Genomic DNA, 14,925 nt, shown 5'->3' on the forward strand with positions numbered 1-14,925 from the left:
GAAATGGATGAATCTAGAGCGAATCATGTTGAGTGAGACAAGTCAAGACCTAAGGAACAAAAGGCGCATGGTATCCTTAATATGTGGCTATTAAATCCAAAGAGTACAAGAGCGAGGACTCAATAACTGCATACCCGAAGCTATGGTAATGGAAATATAAATATAACTATATAGACATAAACACCTATGACTCTATAGACATAATATTTTATTTCATAAATTAATGTTTCTATGACATACAAACCCTTAGCCTAATTTTGATTAAGTTCTAAATACTAAGTCCCAGTGATTATAAATAGAGATTCCCTTCTTGAACAGTTGTTTGTTAAACTTGTCATTTAAGGCCGGGAGTTTGGACTAGTGATAGAGTGCTTGCCTAGCATACACGAAGACCCGGGTTCGATTCCTTGGTACCACATACTTAGAAAAAGCCAGAAGTGGTGCTGAGGCTCAAGTGGTAGAGTTCTAGCCTTGAGAGAAATCCAAGGACAGTGCTCAGGCCCTGAGCTTAAGCCCAGGACTGGCAAAAAAAATATATGATGTAAAAATCAACGTTAATAAATTCTTTAATAAAAATCCCACAAAAGTTCTTGGCAACATAGTCTAGTGAAATAGGAATAAATCAAATAATAAACTTTAAGGTGACAGTTTGTTACCCTGATAAAATCATATATGTGAATCAAAATCCCACATTGAAAAATTAATTTATAAAATGTTTCCTAGTAGTCTATAATTCTTCCTTTTTCTTTTCGTTTTCTTTTTTGTCAGTCCTGGATCTTGAACTTGGGGCCTGAGTTCAAGTGAGCACTATCCCTGAGCTCTTTTGCTCTACCACCTTGAGTTACAGTTCCACTTCTAGTTTTCTGGTGGATAATAGAAGAGAAGAGTTTCATGGATTTTCCTGCTCTGGCTGGCTTTGAATCACCATCCTCAGATCTCAGCCTCCTGAGAAGCTAGGATTTCAGTCCCATTTAGCTTATAATTTATTTTTTGACAGTCCTGGGGCTTGGACTCAGGGCCTGAGCACTGTCCTTGGACTTTCTCAAGGCTAGAGCTCTACTACTTGAGCCTCAGCACTACTTCTGGCTTTTTTTCTATGTATGTGGTACTGAGGAATTGAACCCGGGTCTTCGTGTATGCTAGGCAAGCACTCTACCACTAGGCCAAACTCCTGGTCCCAGGAATATAATTTTTAATGTTTTTTTTTCTTTCTCTTCTTGGGCAGGAGAGGATGGCCCCGTGATTTGAACTCAGGGTCCTGCACTCTACTATTTGAGCCATGCCTCAACCCAGCTTTTTGCTAGTTACTTTGGTGTCTTGTAGGCTTTTCAGCCTGGACTGGCTTAGAATCATGATCTTCCAAACTCAGTTTCCTGAATGGCTAGGATTACAGGTATGAGTCACGGGCTCCCAGTTCTCTGATATTCTTTGTGTGGTCAGGAATGAAAGTGCTCACTCTTTCCTCTACCCATGTCTTAATCATGTGATCCACCTGCTAGTCTTTGCTGGGAATCCAGATCAGTGTAACATTATTTTCAGAATCTGCTTTTGTAGGTATTTGAAACATTTGTTGCACCATCATTAGCTATGTTGTATGCTCCGTACAGCACCAGGCCTCACACCGCTGACTACAGCACGCTCCTGTTAACAGCCTCTCTCCAACCTCCTTCCCTCTGTGCCACAGCCTCCGGTTCAGTTTTCATCTTAACTACAAAAATATTTTCAAATGGGTTAAGAATCGGGCTCAAAAGTGAATCTGGGTGGCCATCCTAATCCTTCCCTTTCAACTTTCCAATAAATAGCTGCTTTAAAAGAAAGAAAAGAAATTTTTTATCACATGGAATAACATGGGGGAAAAATAACTAACATAATCTAAGAAGAATTGGGGATGGCATTTCTGACACATGCTCACTTTGATGCATGCAACACAATTCCAAAGAGTGAGAAAAAGGATGGCAGGGTATCTCTGTGGCCAAACACCTCCCTCTCAACAGCTGAGGAGGGAGAATGTGTCTGTTCTTACAGCGATAGATAGATAGATAGATAGATAGATAGATAGATAGATAGATAGATAGATAGATAGACGGATAGACGGATAGACGGATAGATAGATGTATTTGCAGATAAAATATGGTCATCTAAATTATTTCAATATCTATCTATATAATTACTTCTATCTTCTTTCAACTGAATACAGAAAAATAAATCTCAAGATACAATGTGTATAAAGAAAAAACAATGTGCTGTGTGTCATACCTGAACTACATCTGGGAAGAGCAGGAATCAGGCAGGAAGCATTTGCATTGAAGTAAATTGGGTCCCTGTGAACTGACTGCAATGCCACACTAGTTTTCCTTTTATGTTTGTGGGACTGAGTAGGAAGGAGACTATTTTTTCACCTTTTAACATTTAAAACACATAAATGGGCAAACTATTCAAAAATCATTCTATTTTTTCAGAAATAAGTATATGCTTATGGAGTGTGTGTGTGTGTGTGTGTGTGTGTGTGTGTGTGTGTGTGTCTATGTGTTAGTGCTGGAGCTTGATCTCAGTACCTTCTGCTCTCACTTGGCTTTTCACTATCTTTGAATAGGACTCTACCACTTGAACCATATCTCCACTTCTGGCATGTGCTGGTTAATTGGAAATAAGACCCACAGACCCAGTACTCAGAACTTGGCTTCCTGAATAGCTAGAGATGTGAATATTTTGGAAAAAATGATAACTTAGGTAGATATTACCTCACATCATAAACACAAAATATAGTGAGCACTTAAATATAAAATTTGAATCTATGAAACAGAACCTATGAATTAATGATCTGCATTACTCAGGAAAGAATTTGAACTGTAGCCATTTGAAAGAGTCTTAAAGTAGTATGATAATTGCTTACATAAAATTTGAATTTTCTGTACATTAGAAACCAAATTGTTCGTAAATTGAACAACAAAAATACCAGGAAAATATTTAGAAAATAAGTAAGCCTAGAGTTACTAATCATATTATGTGCCAGTAACTCATAACTATCAGTAAGAGAAATGCTTAACATTCTTTTCTTTTCAAAGACTTGGTACAGGACAAGAAATAAAATTTTACTAGAGAAGAAAATGAATTGAACATATGGATAATAGTTGGCTATAACTTAAATCAAAGAAACATGATTCTGAGTATATGAAAAGATGACTTTTCAGCCTATGAGATTTTAAAATACTGAAGGAAATGGTCACTCTCAGACTCTCTTAGATCACTGAGCCATTTGTCAGTCGCTGTTTAGAATGTTTGAAGCTGCACTTATGATGTTTCCTCTAAGTAATAAATCCTGTGCACATTAGCTTCAGCAACAGATATTTACCTAGTACACAGCCGGAAGTCAGAGATGAAATAAACTTAAACTTGGTGCAGCCAACATCTCCAAAACAAAATTAAGGACCCAGAATCTTTTCCTTGTATTTTTCTGTTGTTAGTCTAAAGGTGACACCCCAAACACACCTCTCTTGTCCCACTAGCCCGGTGGGCTCCCCAACCTCTGCCCCTGTACCTCCCAAAGGCGTGAGGCAGAAGGCCAGCCCCCTCCAGTGCAGGCTGAGGTCTGATCAAAAGTAGATTCAATAGAGATTCCCTCCTTGAACACTTGTTTGTTAAACTTGTCATTTAAAATATGATGTAAAAATAAATTCTTTAATAAAAAAAAGTAGATTCATGGGCTCCACGCCCAGCAGGGGACCCAAGGGAGGGTCCCCTGAGGCCCAGGCTCAGGAAAGCATGCTCCTCAGCGAGGGTCTGGAGAGGGCCAAACACCTGGCTGGCCCAGGGAAGGGACTGCAGATACCCAGCTGCTCTGCTTTCCCTGTCCAATGAAGGCTCTATCTACCCCAGCCACCTTCTCGCCTTTCAATTCTTTCATCAGAAGAAAAGGACAAACTTGGCTGTAAACAGTATGGCCATCCGAGCAAAAATGGATCTGTCCTTCATGCTGACCTTAAAATGAAAAAGACATGAAACAGACCCACAGTTGACCCTCAGCCAATATGGGCCTGACAGCAACATGAAGTTTGATCATTACAAGCCACTGGGGTTTTCACGGTTAGGTCCATCATTCAACTATCAAAAACAGAATGGTAGTGGAACCACAGATGCAAAGATACTTTTTTAAACCTGCAATGCATTAGCAGTGTATGAAAGGAAAAATGCTCTGAGATGAAAATAGGCAACAAAAATTCAACAAGAAATTATGATTAAAATTCTGTTCTATTCGTAAGAATCTTACATTTCATCCACCGACACATTTGTTCTTTGTACTTTTGTAAATTTCATTTCAGATTAAACTCGATTTCTTTCTTTTTTCAATGTATTTTCAAGACAAGGAAGATTTTCGGGGCACTGGGGGAAAGAAGAGCTACATCTCTGTAGCCTTTCAGAGCAGAAGGATGTGGAAGGTACAGATAAGGCTAGTAGGTCGATTGCTTTATAAGAGCTCTACAGAGAGCTGAATTCTAATAGCACAAACATCTAGTGATATCTCTAGGGGATTTCCAATAAAATGCATGCAGTAGTAATTAAAACAGCATAGTGTTGGCATTTTAAAAATAATAAAACTGATGCATCAAACACTAGAAGGGAACAGAGAACTTATAAGTAAATCCTTGATTTTAGACAGACAGCACAGGATCCCTAACCTTCCCCGAATAAAGATTTAAATGGAAGATTTAAGTCTATTGAACTCTTTGAGGAGAACAAATGGAAACTGCTTTAGAGCCCTGGATTTGGCAAGGCTATTTAGACAAGAACTTCAAACACACAGGAAACAAAAGTGGGAATAATGGGATTACATCAAACTATGAAGTACTTATGCTGGAAGGAAATAATTGTTGACGTGAAGAGACAGCCAAGAGAACTGAATGGAGTAAGTTTCACACTGTTCGTCTGATAAAGGGCTAATATTCCAAAGGTGTAAGAAATGCCAAAAGCTTTATAACGGAAAACAAATTAAAAAATCAGACCTGTTTTAAAATTTCACAGTAGAACTAAATAGATATTTCCCAAATGAAGACATACAAGTGAGCCATCAGGTATGCTTTACGACATCACTAGTCATTGGGAACTACATCAAAACCACGAAAAGAAATTATTTCACACTTATAAGAATCACAGTTATTAAAACCTCAGGTAAGAAGACAACAGCGCAACTGTGGAGAGAGGTGACCCACTAAGAAAAATAGCGGTGAACATCAAAACTAGAACTACCTGATGATGCAGGGTTCCCACCCCTGGGAATCCACACTGAGAAAAGAAATCGGTTGTCAAAGAGACATCTGCACATTGTCTCTCCCCATACACTGTGCCTGGGTCACAACGCCACGCAATGCTTCACAACGGTAGCATCCCTCAACTCATGCGTGGAACAAAGCAAATGAACACACACACGGGGCAATACCTTTCTCTCATAGAAAGAATGTGACGGTGTCATATATAATGATACAGACGGATTTCAAGAAAGTAAGCCAAGCACAGGAAGCCACGTACTGCAAGATAGCATCCACATGAGGATTTAACACCGCTAATCCCTTGGAAGTTGATGGTAGAATGGAAGTTGCCTGAGGCTGAGGGGAGGGTAAAGGGAAGTGCAAGAAAAGCTTGGCACATTCACACAAGAGCAAGAAGTCCAGGTAGTTATTTATTTAATCGGCAGCCTATATATGACAACCCTGTGTTGTACATTTCACAATCTACAAAAGATTTTGAATGTTGTCACACACACACATACAAAAACAAGTGCTTGAAGACATAGATGCTTAATACAGATTGCCAGGTGCCATTGTTTCATATTTTGTGCCTATAGTCGTATCTGTAATCCTATCTCCTCAGTAGACTGAGATTCAGTGGATCAAGGTTCAAAGCCAGTTTAGAGAAGTCCACAAAAATCTATCACTAAACTGACAAAAAGCTGAGTTGAGTAGAGTACCAGCCTATCATGAAAAGTTGAGTAAGAGTGAGGCTGAGTTCAAACCCCAGTACCGTCAAAAATATAGACATAAATACATATATATATATATATATATATATATTCCAACTTCCCAATGAACTAGTCCTTTCATTTCTTCCAGAATGCATCTTGGGATGGAAAGATTGATTCTGGGTTTTTTCTTGGATATAAAAGCTCTCTGGGCCACTCTTGGAAGCCACATGTTATTTTGGCTTTACTTTGAATTTGTAAATACAAGCAGCACATTATTTCCAGTGTCTGGGCCATCTGAAATAAGTAAAAATTCACCCTTGGTGTTGCAGGCGGTTAATGACTTCAATGAGCCTAGCCAGTCAAGAAAGCATCTTTACTTTCTCTGCAATACCAAGCCTAAAACAAAGACAGCTAGAAACAGCAAAAGTTCTCACCAAAACAAGAGCTAATTTGAACCTCACTCAGTAGAGATGAAATATCACCATGAGCTTTGAAATTATCCAAACCCCCATCTTTCTTTATTCTGCTTATTTTTATAATCTCTGGTGTTTTTAAATATCTTTCGGTCTTCACTAGGTCCAATTTTAAACAGGAAAAATGTTAGAAAAACAGCAAAATATTGCCATTGTTTTTATGGCCTAACCAGAAGTGGGAAGCAATGGAAGGATCAACACACCATAATTAAAGTCCAGAAAATTATGATTCCTGCAAGAAAGAATGCCAATAGCAAGACAGTAGCCAATGTGGCTTTGCCATGGGTGAAGTCTGAGGCCCACTGCTGAAGTTTAAAGCACACACACACACACACACACACACACACACACACACACACACGCAACCACATGATCGCGCTCACACACATGTCTCTGAAAATAAAAATTAGTAATGAAGAAATGAAAACACCACTTATATTGTAGTGACTAGAGCAAAGTCGGGAAATAGATGAGTAGAAAAATCTACTGCAACCCCTACAATCCCTTTAACCCATTAATGTGAATGCTGCTGTCATATCTGAGTAGAGTGGGTGGCTTACTCCTTACCTCTAACATCCTGAAGAAACATCACAAAGATTTAGTTTTTAAAAGTATGATAAAAATCAACAACAAGGGGCCGGGAGTTTGGCCTAGTGGTTAAAGTGCTTGCCTAGCATGCACGAAGACCCGGGTTCAATTCCTCGGTACCACATACATAGAAAAAAACCAGAAGTGGTGCTGAGGCTCAAGTGGTAGAGCTCTAACCTTGAGAAAGTCCAAGGACAGTGCTCAGGCCCTGAGCTGAAGCCCAGGACTGGCAAAAAAAAAAAATCAACAACAATTTGGACATGTACACCCAGAACAGTCGAGTGTTTTCATTATTCTTACTAGCACTCATCGGTTATTTATGGGAGGGGTGTCACTGTGCTATACCACACATGCATACGAGGTATGCCAACCCAAACCAAGAGTAGAGTTTGTTTGCCATAATTCCATTCTAGTAGGGACAGAATAGGCTTTATGAGGTACAGAACAATAATAATATGATTTTGATGATCCTATAGAAGACCTGAATGCTTGTAAATGTGTGTTTAAAATTCACAGTGTACAATATAAAGATATTGTAAAGTTCATGCTAATAATTTATTATGCCATTCTTTCTTAGAATGACATCATACAAATTAAAATGTATCATGACAACTCAAGAACTATGAAAGAAAGAAAATATAGTTGAGAATCACTAATGGAATTTTCTTACAGTTTTAAGGGTGTGTGTGTGTGTGTCTGTCTGTCTGTCTGTCTGTCTGTCTTCCTATGTTTATGTCTGTGTATGCTGATCCTGGAACTTGAACTCGGGTCCTGGTTACTGACCGTGAGCTTCACGCAAGGCTAATGCCCTACAATTTAGTTATAACTCCACTTCCATTTGTTTGCTGGTTGATTGGAGATAAAGAGTCTCTCAGACTTTTCCGCCTGAGCTGACTTAAAAGCGCAAGCCTCAAATCTCAGCTTCCCGAGTAACTAGGATTACAGACATGAGCCTTCAGCACCTGGAGGTAACGTCTATTTGTCTTAATTTGCCCTAGGCTCACAAATTATTGAGCCAGCCCTGAGAGAGTCCTAATCCTTTAATTACTTGTTTATATATAATTTTGTCTCTGGGTGGGAGCTGGAGGACAGAACTCTTTATGAGAAGCGTCCAGTGTCTGGAAGGGCTCTGGGGATTTGCCTCCCTCCCAGGCCTGCCTTTCTTTCTTTCCCTTCCATCCAAAGATTGAGGATTGAGAACTGATACTCAACATGGATGTTAAGTGGTTTGTGGAATGTTCTAGACGAAAAAGCAGATTGCAAATGACTGTGGAGTGAACAAAGAGAATATTAATATATCAAGGATAATTTACACCCTCAGAAACTGTGTGAGAAGGATGGATGGGAGGATGAATGGATGGGTCAGTTGATGGATAGATGGAAGAATGAACAAACTACTTTGCTTTTGACCCTTTATTCATTGAGAACTGTATTATGAAACAAGAACTAGGAAATATTTATAAGACATCTAAAAGCCAAGACCAACACTCGAAAATCTTGTGCAAGATAGTCTATGCTGAACAACAACAAAAATCAATTTTAGCACGTGTACTTCAATAGTCCGCTTGTATTGTAAGCCAAAATCAGTTGGCCTTTTTTTATCTTTTCAATTTTTTCACAATGTTTCTCTCACCAAGAAAGGCAAATCCTGCCAGCAGTGCCTGCGAACAAGATGGCTGTCAGCAAATGGCCATCTTCCGTGCTTTCATTTCCAGTTCTAGTTGTGCACAAGAGACTACGAAGCCCAAAATATGTCCAATATGTCCTCAAGATGAAATCGTGTCCCAGGACAAACACTGGCCGGATACTGCCAGGATATGGGAATCCCATCTGTGTCTTGAAAGACATTGCTCTTCATGGGAAGCCAACTGGCCCACGTAGGATGCAGCTCTTCAGCTGTTCACAGCTAACAACTCCAGTTCCAGGCCTACCAACAGGGAAATGGAAGCTTGTATATTTCCCACTCAAGGTGCAGCCCTGGTCTAGAATGCCATTGGCCTGCAGAAAATCAACACATGCCCTATACGAGTAGAGATGCAGACTTCACACATCATAGGACATCTCTGAAAGATGGTCCCCTCTGGACCAAGATCGTTTGTTTCAAATATTCCCCTAAGTGTCTATAGATGTCCCCAGCTCTCCTCCCACACCCTCTCTGGCAGATGTACGTTCTGGCTCACCTTTGCCTTCCATAGGCTCACTGATTGCACACGGAATGGCTAACGCTTGCTCCTGTGACCCCAAGTCTCTTTCCCTCCTGTAAGCCTGGGATTGCGTCTTAGCTGACAGTTGAGGTGTGAGGCTCCCCAGGGTGTCAAGGAACTCCTTTGCTGTGGTCTAAGGAAGAGTCATGGAGACAGGCTGGTAAATACATTTTTCTTGCAGCCTAATAGCAATCTTAAAGGAAGAGGGGGGGCTGTTTTCTCACCAGCACTTCATGCCCCAAGTGGAAATGAGACTAGATATCCTCCACACTCTCTACCCATCACACCATAGCCCTCTTCAGATGCAAAGCAGTGCTGGCTGTGGTGACTTGAGCACTGGTGGCCTCTTGGGGGCCCCTGGTCTGTGTCAGAGCCCTGGTCCGTGGTGGTCGGTCCTGAGCATGCTAGCTAGCTGCTTCCCTCTCTCAGCTGGTCCTATACAGTTTGAATTTACAGTAATAAATAGGAATGTGTAAGTGATCAATACTCTCTAAATCTGACTGCACAAGATTAATGTAGAAACATGAGATAAGAGGAGAGAAATGAAACAAGAAAAGCTGTATAAGTGAATACAAGGCCACACAAATGGCAACCATCTATATTCTGTATTAATACTCCAGATATTAATACAATCCTTAGACTTCTAATGTCTCAACATTTTATATGGAGCTTCTCGTCTTAAATTACCATGCCAATGTTTCTTTTTTGCCAGTCCTGGGCTTGAGCTCAGGGCCTGAACACTATCCTTGGACTTTCTCAAGGCTAGAGCTCTACTACTTGAACCTCAGCACCACTTCCGGCTTTTTTTCTATGTATGTGGTACTGAGGAATTGAACCCGGCTCTTCATGCATGCTAGGCAAGCACTCTACCACTAGGCCAAACTCCCAGCCCCTACCATGCCAGTTTTGAAAGAAAACTTCAGAAGATGGCGCAGTCTCGTTTCACTGGGCTGTGCCTGTGCTAGAGAACATGAACTTGATCCTACATTTCTGGTGTACGTCTTTGGCCCACAGCCCTGAGCTGTGCTTGCTTATATTAATAAAGTATGTAAGGGAAGGCTCACAGGATGAGGTCAGCCCTTGTAACTTCAAGGAGCTTAGTACATGAATGCTTTTCTGCACATAAAAACCTCAGAAATTCAAAATATTAATTTTGTGTGTATGGGATGGGAAGAGAATGGGGGGAAAGGAATTACATGCAAGACTCCTGGGACATTAAACTTTGACATTCTGTGGAATCTTTTATTTAAAAAGACAAGGAAATAAATGTTTACTAAGGATGGGTTCTTAAGATTTTTTTTAAAAAAAGAATAGTTTCTTGTCATGCAAAACATATTAACCCTTGGAATCCTAAAAAGTTGCTCTTTTAGAAAGGCTTCAATCAATTTGCTCAATAAATCTCCTTTTGAGAAGAATGACTTCATTTGTGCTCAGATTTGAAGAGCTAGTCCCTAGGTTCTTTGTGACAAAATTTTCCAAGTATCATCAAACTGAGAAGTGGCAGCATCTTGGTCTGGTTTGGGGTAGAGAGTAATTGCTGTCCAAGGCCTAGAAATGTGAGTAAGCTCGCCCTGAAATAAACCATCTGAGCCTAAGATGAACCTCCAAATTGTAGGCATAAGGAGCAGAGTGGAAAATTGTAGTCTGACAAAATAGCTACATTTAATTATGTCAAATTACATAGAATTTTCATCTTCCTTAGAGGTGCTTGATTTAAACCTACATCTGAAGGCACGTCTTTGGTCCGTGCAACCTTCATTTCCAGTCAGGGAGTTGACAGAATGTTTTTTGGCATTTAGGACTCAAACATTGTAAAGTTAGCAGATCTTGAGAGACTTTTCAAGAAGTGTCCTTTAAAAGCCATCTACATCTTGGGGGCTCTTTTTCTTTGCTTTTTTTTTTTTCTGTACAGGCCTTTCTACTTTGATACACAAGGCATACTTCTCTTGAATCCCAGTATTCACTGGAAACTTCCTCCTCTGGGAGCATCCTAAAAGTCTCTCCACACATTGGAAGGGCTCATCAACACCCTAATTTGCCCTAACTTCTGAGAGAAGTGAAAGTAGTGATCAGGTGCTAAGAATACTCCTTGTTGGCTGGAGGGCAGAAATAGCAGGTGATCCTCTTTTGTTCTCACACCTCCCATACTGTCTACCTCAGCCCCTGGGGTGCCTTTTGGAAGAAAGACTCTTTAGTGGACCTTCTCCACACAGACTCCAGGGAACCCCTGGAGCCAGGACTCAGGACTGTGTGCTCTATTCCAAATGAGGTTTCAGGGCACCTGCTCCAGAGATTGCAGATAAGAAAGGAAATAGCTTATGTGGGCACTAGAGAGAAGAAATAAGAAGTTGCTTTTCTTTTATTTTTCCAGTTCTGGGGCTTGAACTCAGGCCTGGGCACTGTCCTTGGACTTTCTCAAGTATTCTACCACTTTGATCCACAGCACCACTTCCAGCTTTTTTTCAGTGTATATGGTAACAATGAACCAAACCCAGGGCTTCATGCTTGCTAAGCAAGCACACTACCACTAGGCCATGCTCCCAGCCCTGGAAGTTGCTTTCTTATTGCCACCTCTGAGCTCAGATACATGGCCAGTGCTTGTATGTGTCTGTCTTCACAAGCAATCTTCAGTTCTAACTTTCTAAACTTTTTGCATTTATTTACTTACATGTTTTTGCCATTCCTGGGGTCCTCCCTCTCCCTTAGCTTCTTCTCTGAAGGCTGGCACTCTGCCACTTGAGCCATAGTTTTCATTTGGGCCTTTTTCCCAATTGGAGATAACTGTCTCTCAGATCTGTCTGCCTGGACTGGCTTCAAGTTATGATCCTCAGATTTCGGCCTCCTGAGAAGCTAGGATTATGGGCGTGATCACCAGCACCTGGTCATCTTTTCTCCCAAGAGCTTGACTCGAATTTCATCTAACTTCCACATACATCAGAATCAGCTTAGTCTATATATGAATATCTACATAAATCACAATAAATAAACCATTGCTTTAAGTGTGCAGTTTCCAGTACCACTCTTTCCATGTACAATGTGTTTTCCCCTTGAAACAGCCCTAGCTCTTGGCCAGCTGTGCTTTCAGACATGCTTCAGGGGTCTGTCACCTCCCCTGTAACGTCTTCAGTTCACTGTGTGTGACCCTCATATGCAACATGGCACCTAGAGAATCACAGAGAAGAAACATGCTGGGCCCTGAGTGGTTCCCAAGCCTTGGTAAACAGATATTCCCTTTGCCCTGTTTGTGATGGCATTCTTAGGCATCAGTGTCTGAATGGCCACTGGAGAAATTTCGCTGCAGCAGAGATAAACTCTCTTCCTACCTAGAGAGCCTGTGTTTATCTTTGCTGTTAGCAAAGGCAGCACTAGAGAGAGGACTGGCTCAGAAGAGCCCATCCTGCCCCATACATTTCCCCAGATGCACAGTCTTCTGAGAGAGAACATATCCATCCACCCTCTATCTGCACCCGCACCTCCTGAAGTCTAAGTAGCTCACTTTCTGACAAAGAAATAATCATGACAACAGCCACAGCCAACCAGCAAGAAGACATGCCATCTTCACTAGCCCTCTCGAGGCAGTGTACTTACATCTACACATCTGGTCCCAGATGTGGACCAAGAATGGACAGCTGCCACCTAAAGCTGGCCCAAGGATTCTCTCTTAGGAATGTGGGATTTAAATGAATAATATTGAGCTTGTTCATGATAGGAAGCCAAGCTAGCCAGCCAGGAAAAGGCTGTCTGTCATTCCTAAACAGCCGAGCACAAGGTGATGAGAGCCCCAAGGAAGCAGTGGGAACAAAGACAAAAACGAAGCTTGCATGAGGCACAGAGGAAAATCTACGAGGGCCCAGGGAGAGGTGCAGTGGGAAGTGGGAGAAGACATCAAAAGCTGTAGGATAACTTTCTCATTTCATGTGGCCTACAGCGCTTCCTGAAACTGTAGTCCTTAGCAACAGCTCCACTTGGCTGCATCAGCTCCACTTGGCTTCATCCAACACGGTGGATTTGCAGTTTTTACAAGGAAATAGGCCTGGACTCCTCCATTTCTTAGAGGTAAAAAGAAAATAAAATTAAGAACATAACTGACAATCTGTGAATGTATGGCCCTTGGCTTTCTTTGCAGCTGATACAGCATTTGCAATTTGTATTTACCAACTTTATTCCCACAGGGTTAACTGGAGGAGTGCAGGCTGGCTGCACCCCTATCCACGGGGCTGAATGTACTGCCCCATCTAGCACACAATGAGTCAGGGGTCTCCCATGCTAGGCTTGGGAGCAGTGAACATAAACAATGGCCTGGTGTGAGGAGAAGCTTACAGCTGGGCAGAGGCCAAGAGCCCCAACCCCAGACACTAAGCCATAGTTAATTCTCACTTCAAACAGAGGTATGAGAATTAATATTCTGCCAACACAATCACATAAGACAGGGAAGCATAAATTTAAATTTCTATACTTTGGATTAAGAACCCCAAAGAATTAAAGATTGTTTGTTTGGAACATCATCTGCCTTCAATAAATGTGAGTCTCTGTTGCAATATCCTATCACCCCTCCCACTTTTTTTTCCAGTCTTGGGGCTTGAACTCAGCGCTTGAGCACTGTCCTTGGGCTTTCTCCAGGCTAGAGTTCTATCACTTGAGCCACAGCACCATTTCTGGCTTTTTCTATGTATGTGGTACCGAGGAATCTAACTAGGGTCTTCATGCATGCTAGGCAAGCACTCAACCATTAGGCCAAACTGCCCACCCCACCCTCACACTTTTTTCACAATTAAAAAAGTCAATCACAAGCCAGGTGCTGGTGGTCCACACCTGATATCCCAGCTACTTAGAAAGCTGAGATCTAAGGGCCACCATTCAAAGACAGCCCAGGCAGGGAAGTCTGTGAGACTCTTATCTCCAATTAACTGGCAAAAAAGAAAGACAGAAGTGGAGCTGTGGCTCAACTGGTAGAGCACCAGCCTTCAGGAAAAATCAGGCAGGATCATGAAGACCTTGAGTTCCAGCCCCAGCATCAGCACACATATACACATATTCTCTCTCAATCTCCTTCTCTCTCTCTCTCTCTCTCTCTCTCTCTCTCTCTCTCTCTCTCTCTCTCTCTCTCTCTCTCTCTCACACACACACACACACACACACACACACACACACACACACACACACACACATCATACAAGAGAAGATCCAGCAATTTGTCACCTGGATTGAAAACACAGTCAGATTTAGAGATAGCTGACATAGCCCTGGCCCAACACCAAAAGTGAGCTGCACGTAGGATTACTGTTCACATCCTGTTTCTCAGCAGCCATGAAAAGGTAAAGGAGCCATTTTTGAGGGTACTAGTTTTTATATTATTATTTCATTTATCTGCTGTTTGCTTCTAATATATAGAAAAAGTTGATTTCACATCTCTCCCTCCAGCTTTTTTGTTAATTGGAATTACAAGTCTCTTGGACTTTCCTGCCCAGGTTGACTTTGAACTATGTTCCTTAGATCCCAGCCTCCCGAGTAGACAAGACTGCAGGCGTGAGTCACCTGCCTAACTCCATTTACTATTTTAGGTGAGCAGTATCCTGGTATTTAGTATCTACGTAATGTCAGGCAGCTATGACCCCTATCTAGTTGCAAAAATATGTACATACCTCCATAATAAAACTATTCCCATAAAACTCTTTTCTCCAACCTCTCCTCCCTTTCAGCTACT

This window comes from Megascapheus bottae, chromosome 8, assembly GCF_031878675.1.
Source record: "Megascapheus bottae isolate mThoBot1 chromosome 8, mThoBot2.hap1, whole genome shotgun sequence".
NCBI lineage: Eukaryota > Metazoa > Chordata > Mammalia > Rodentia > Geomyidae > Megascapheus > Megascapheus bottae.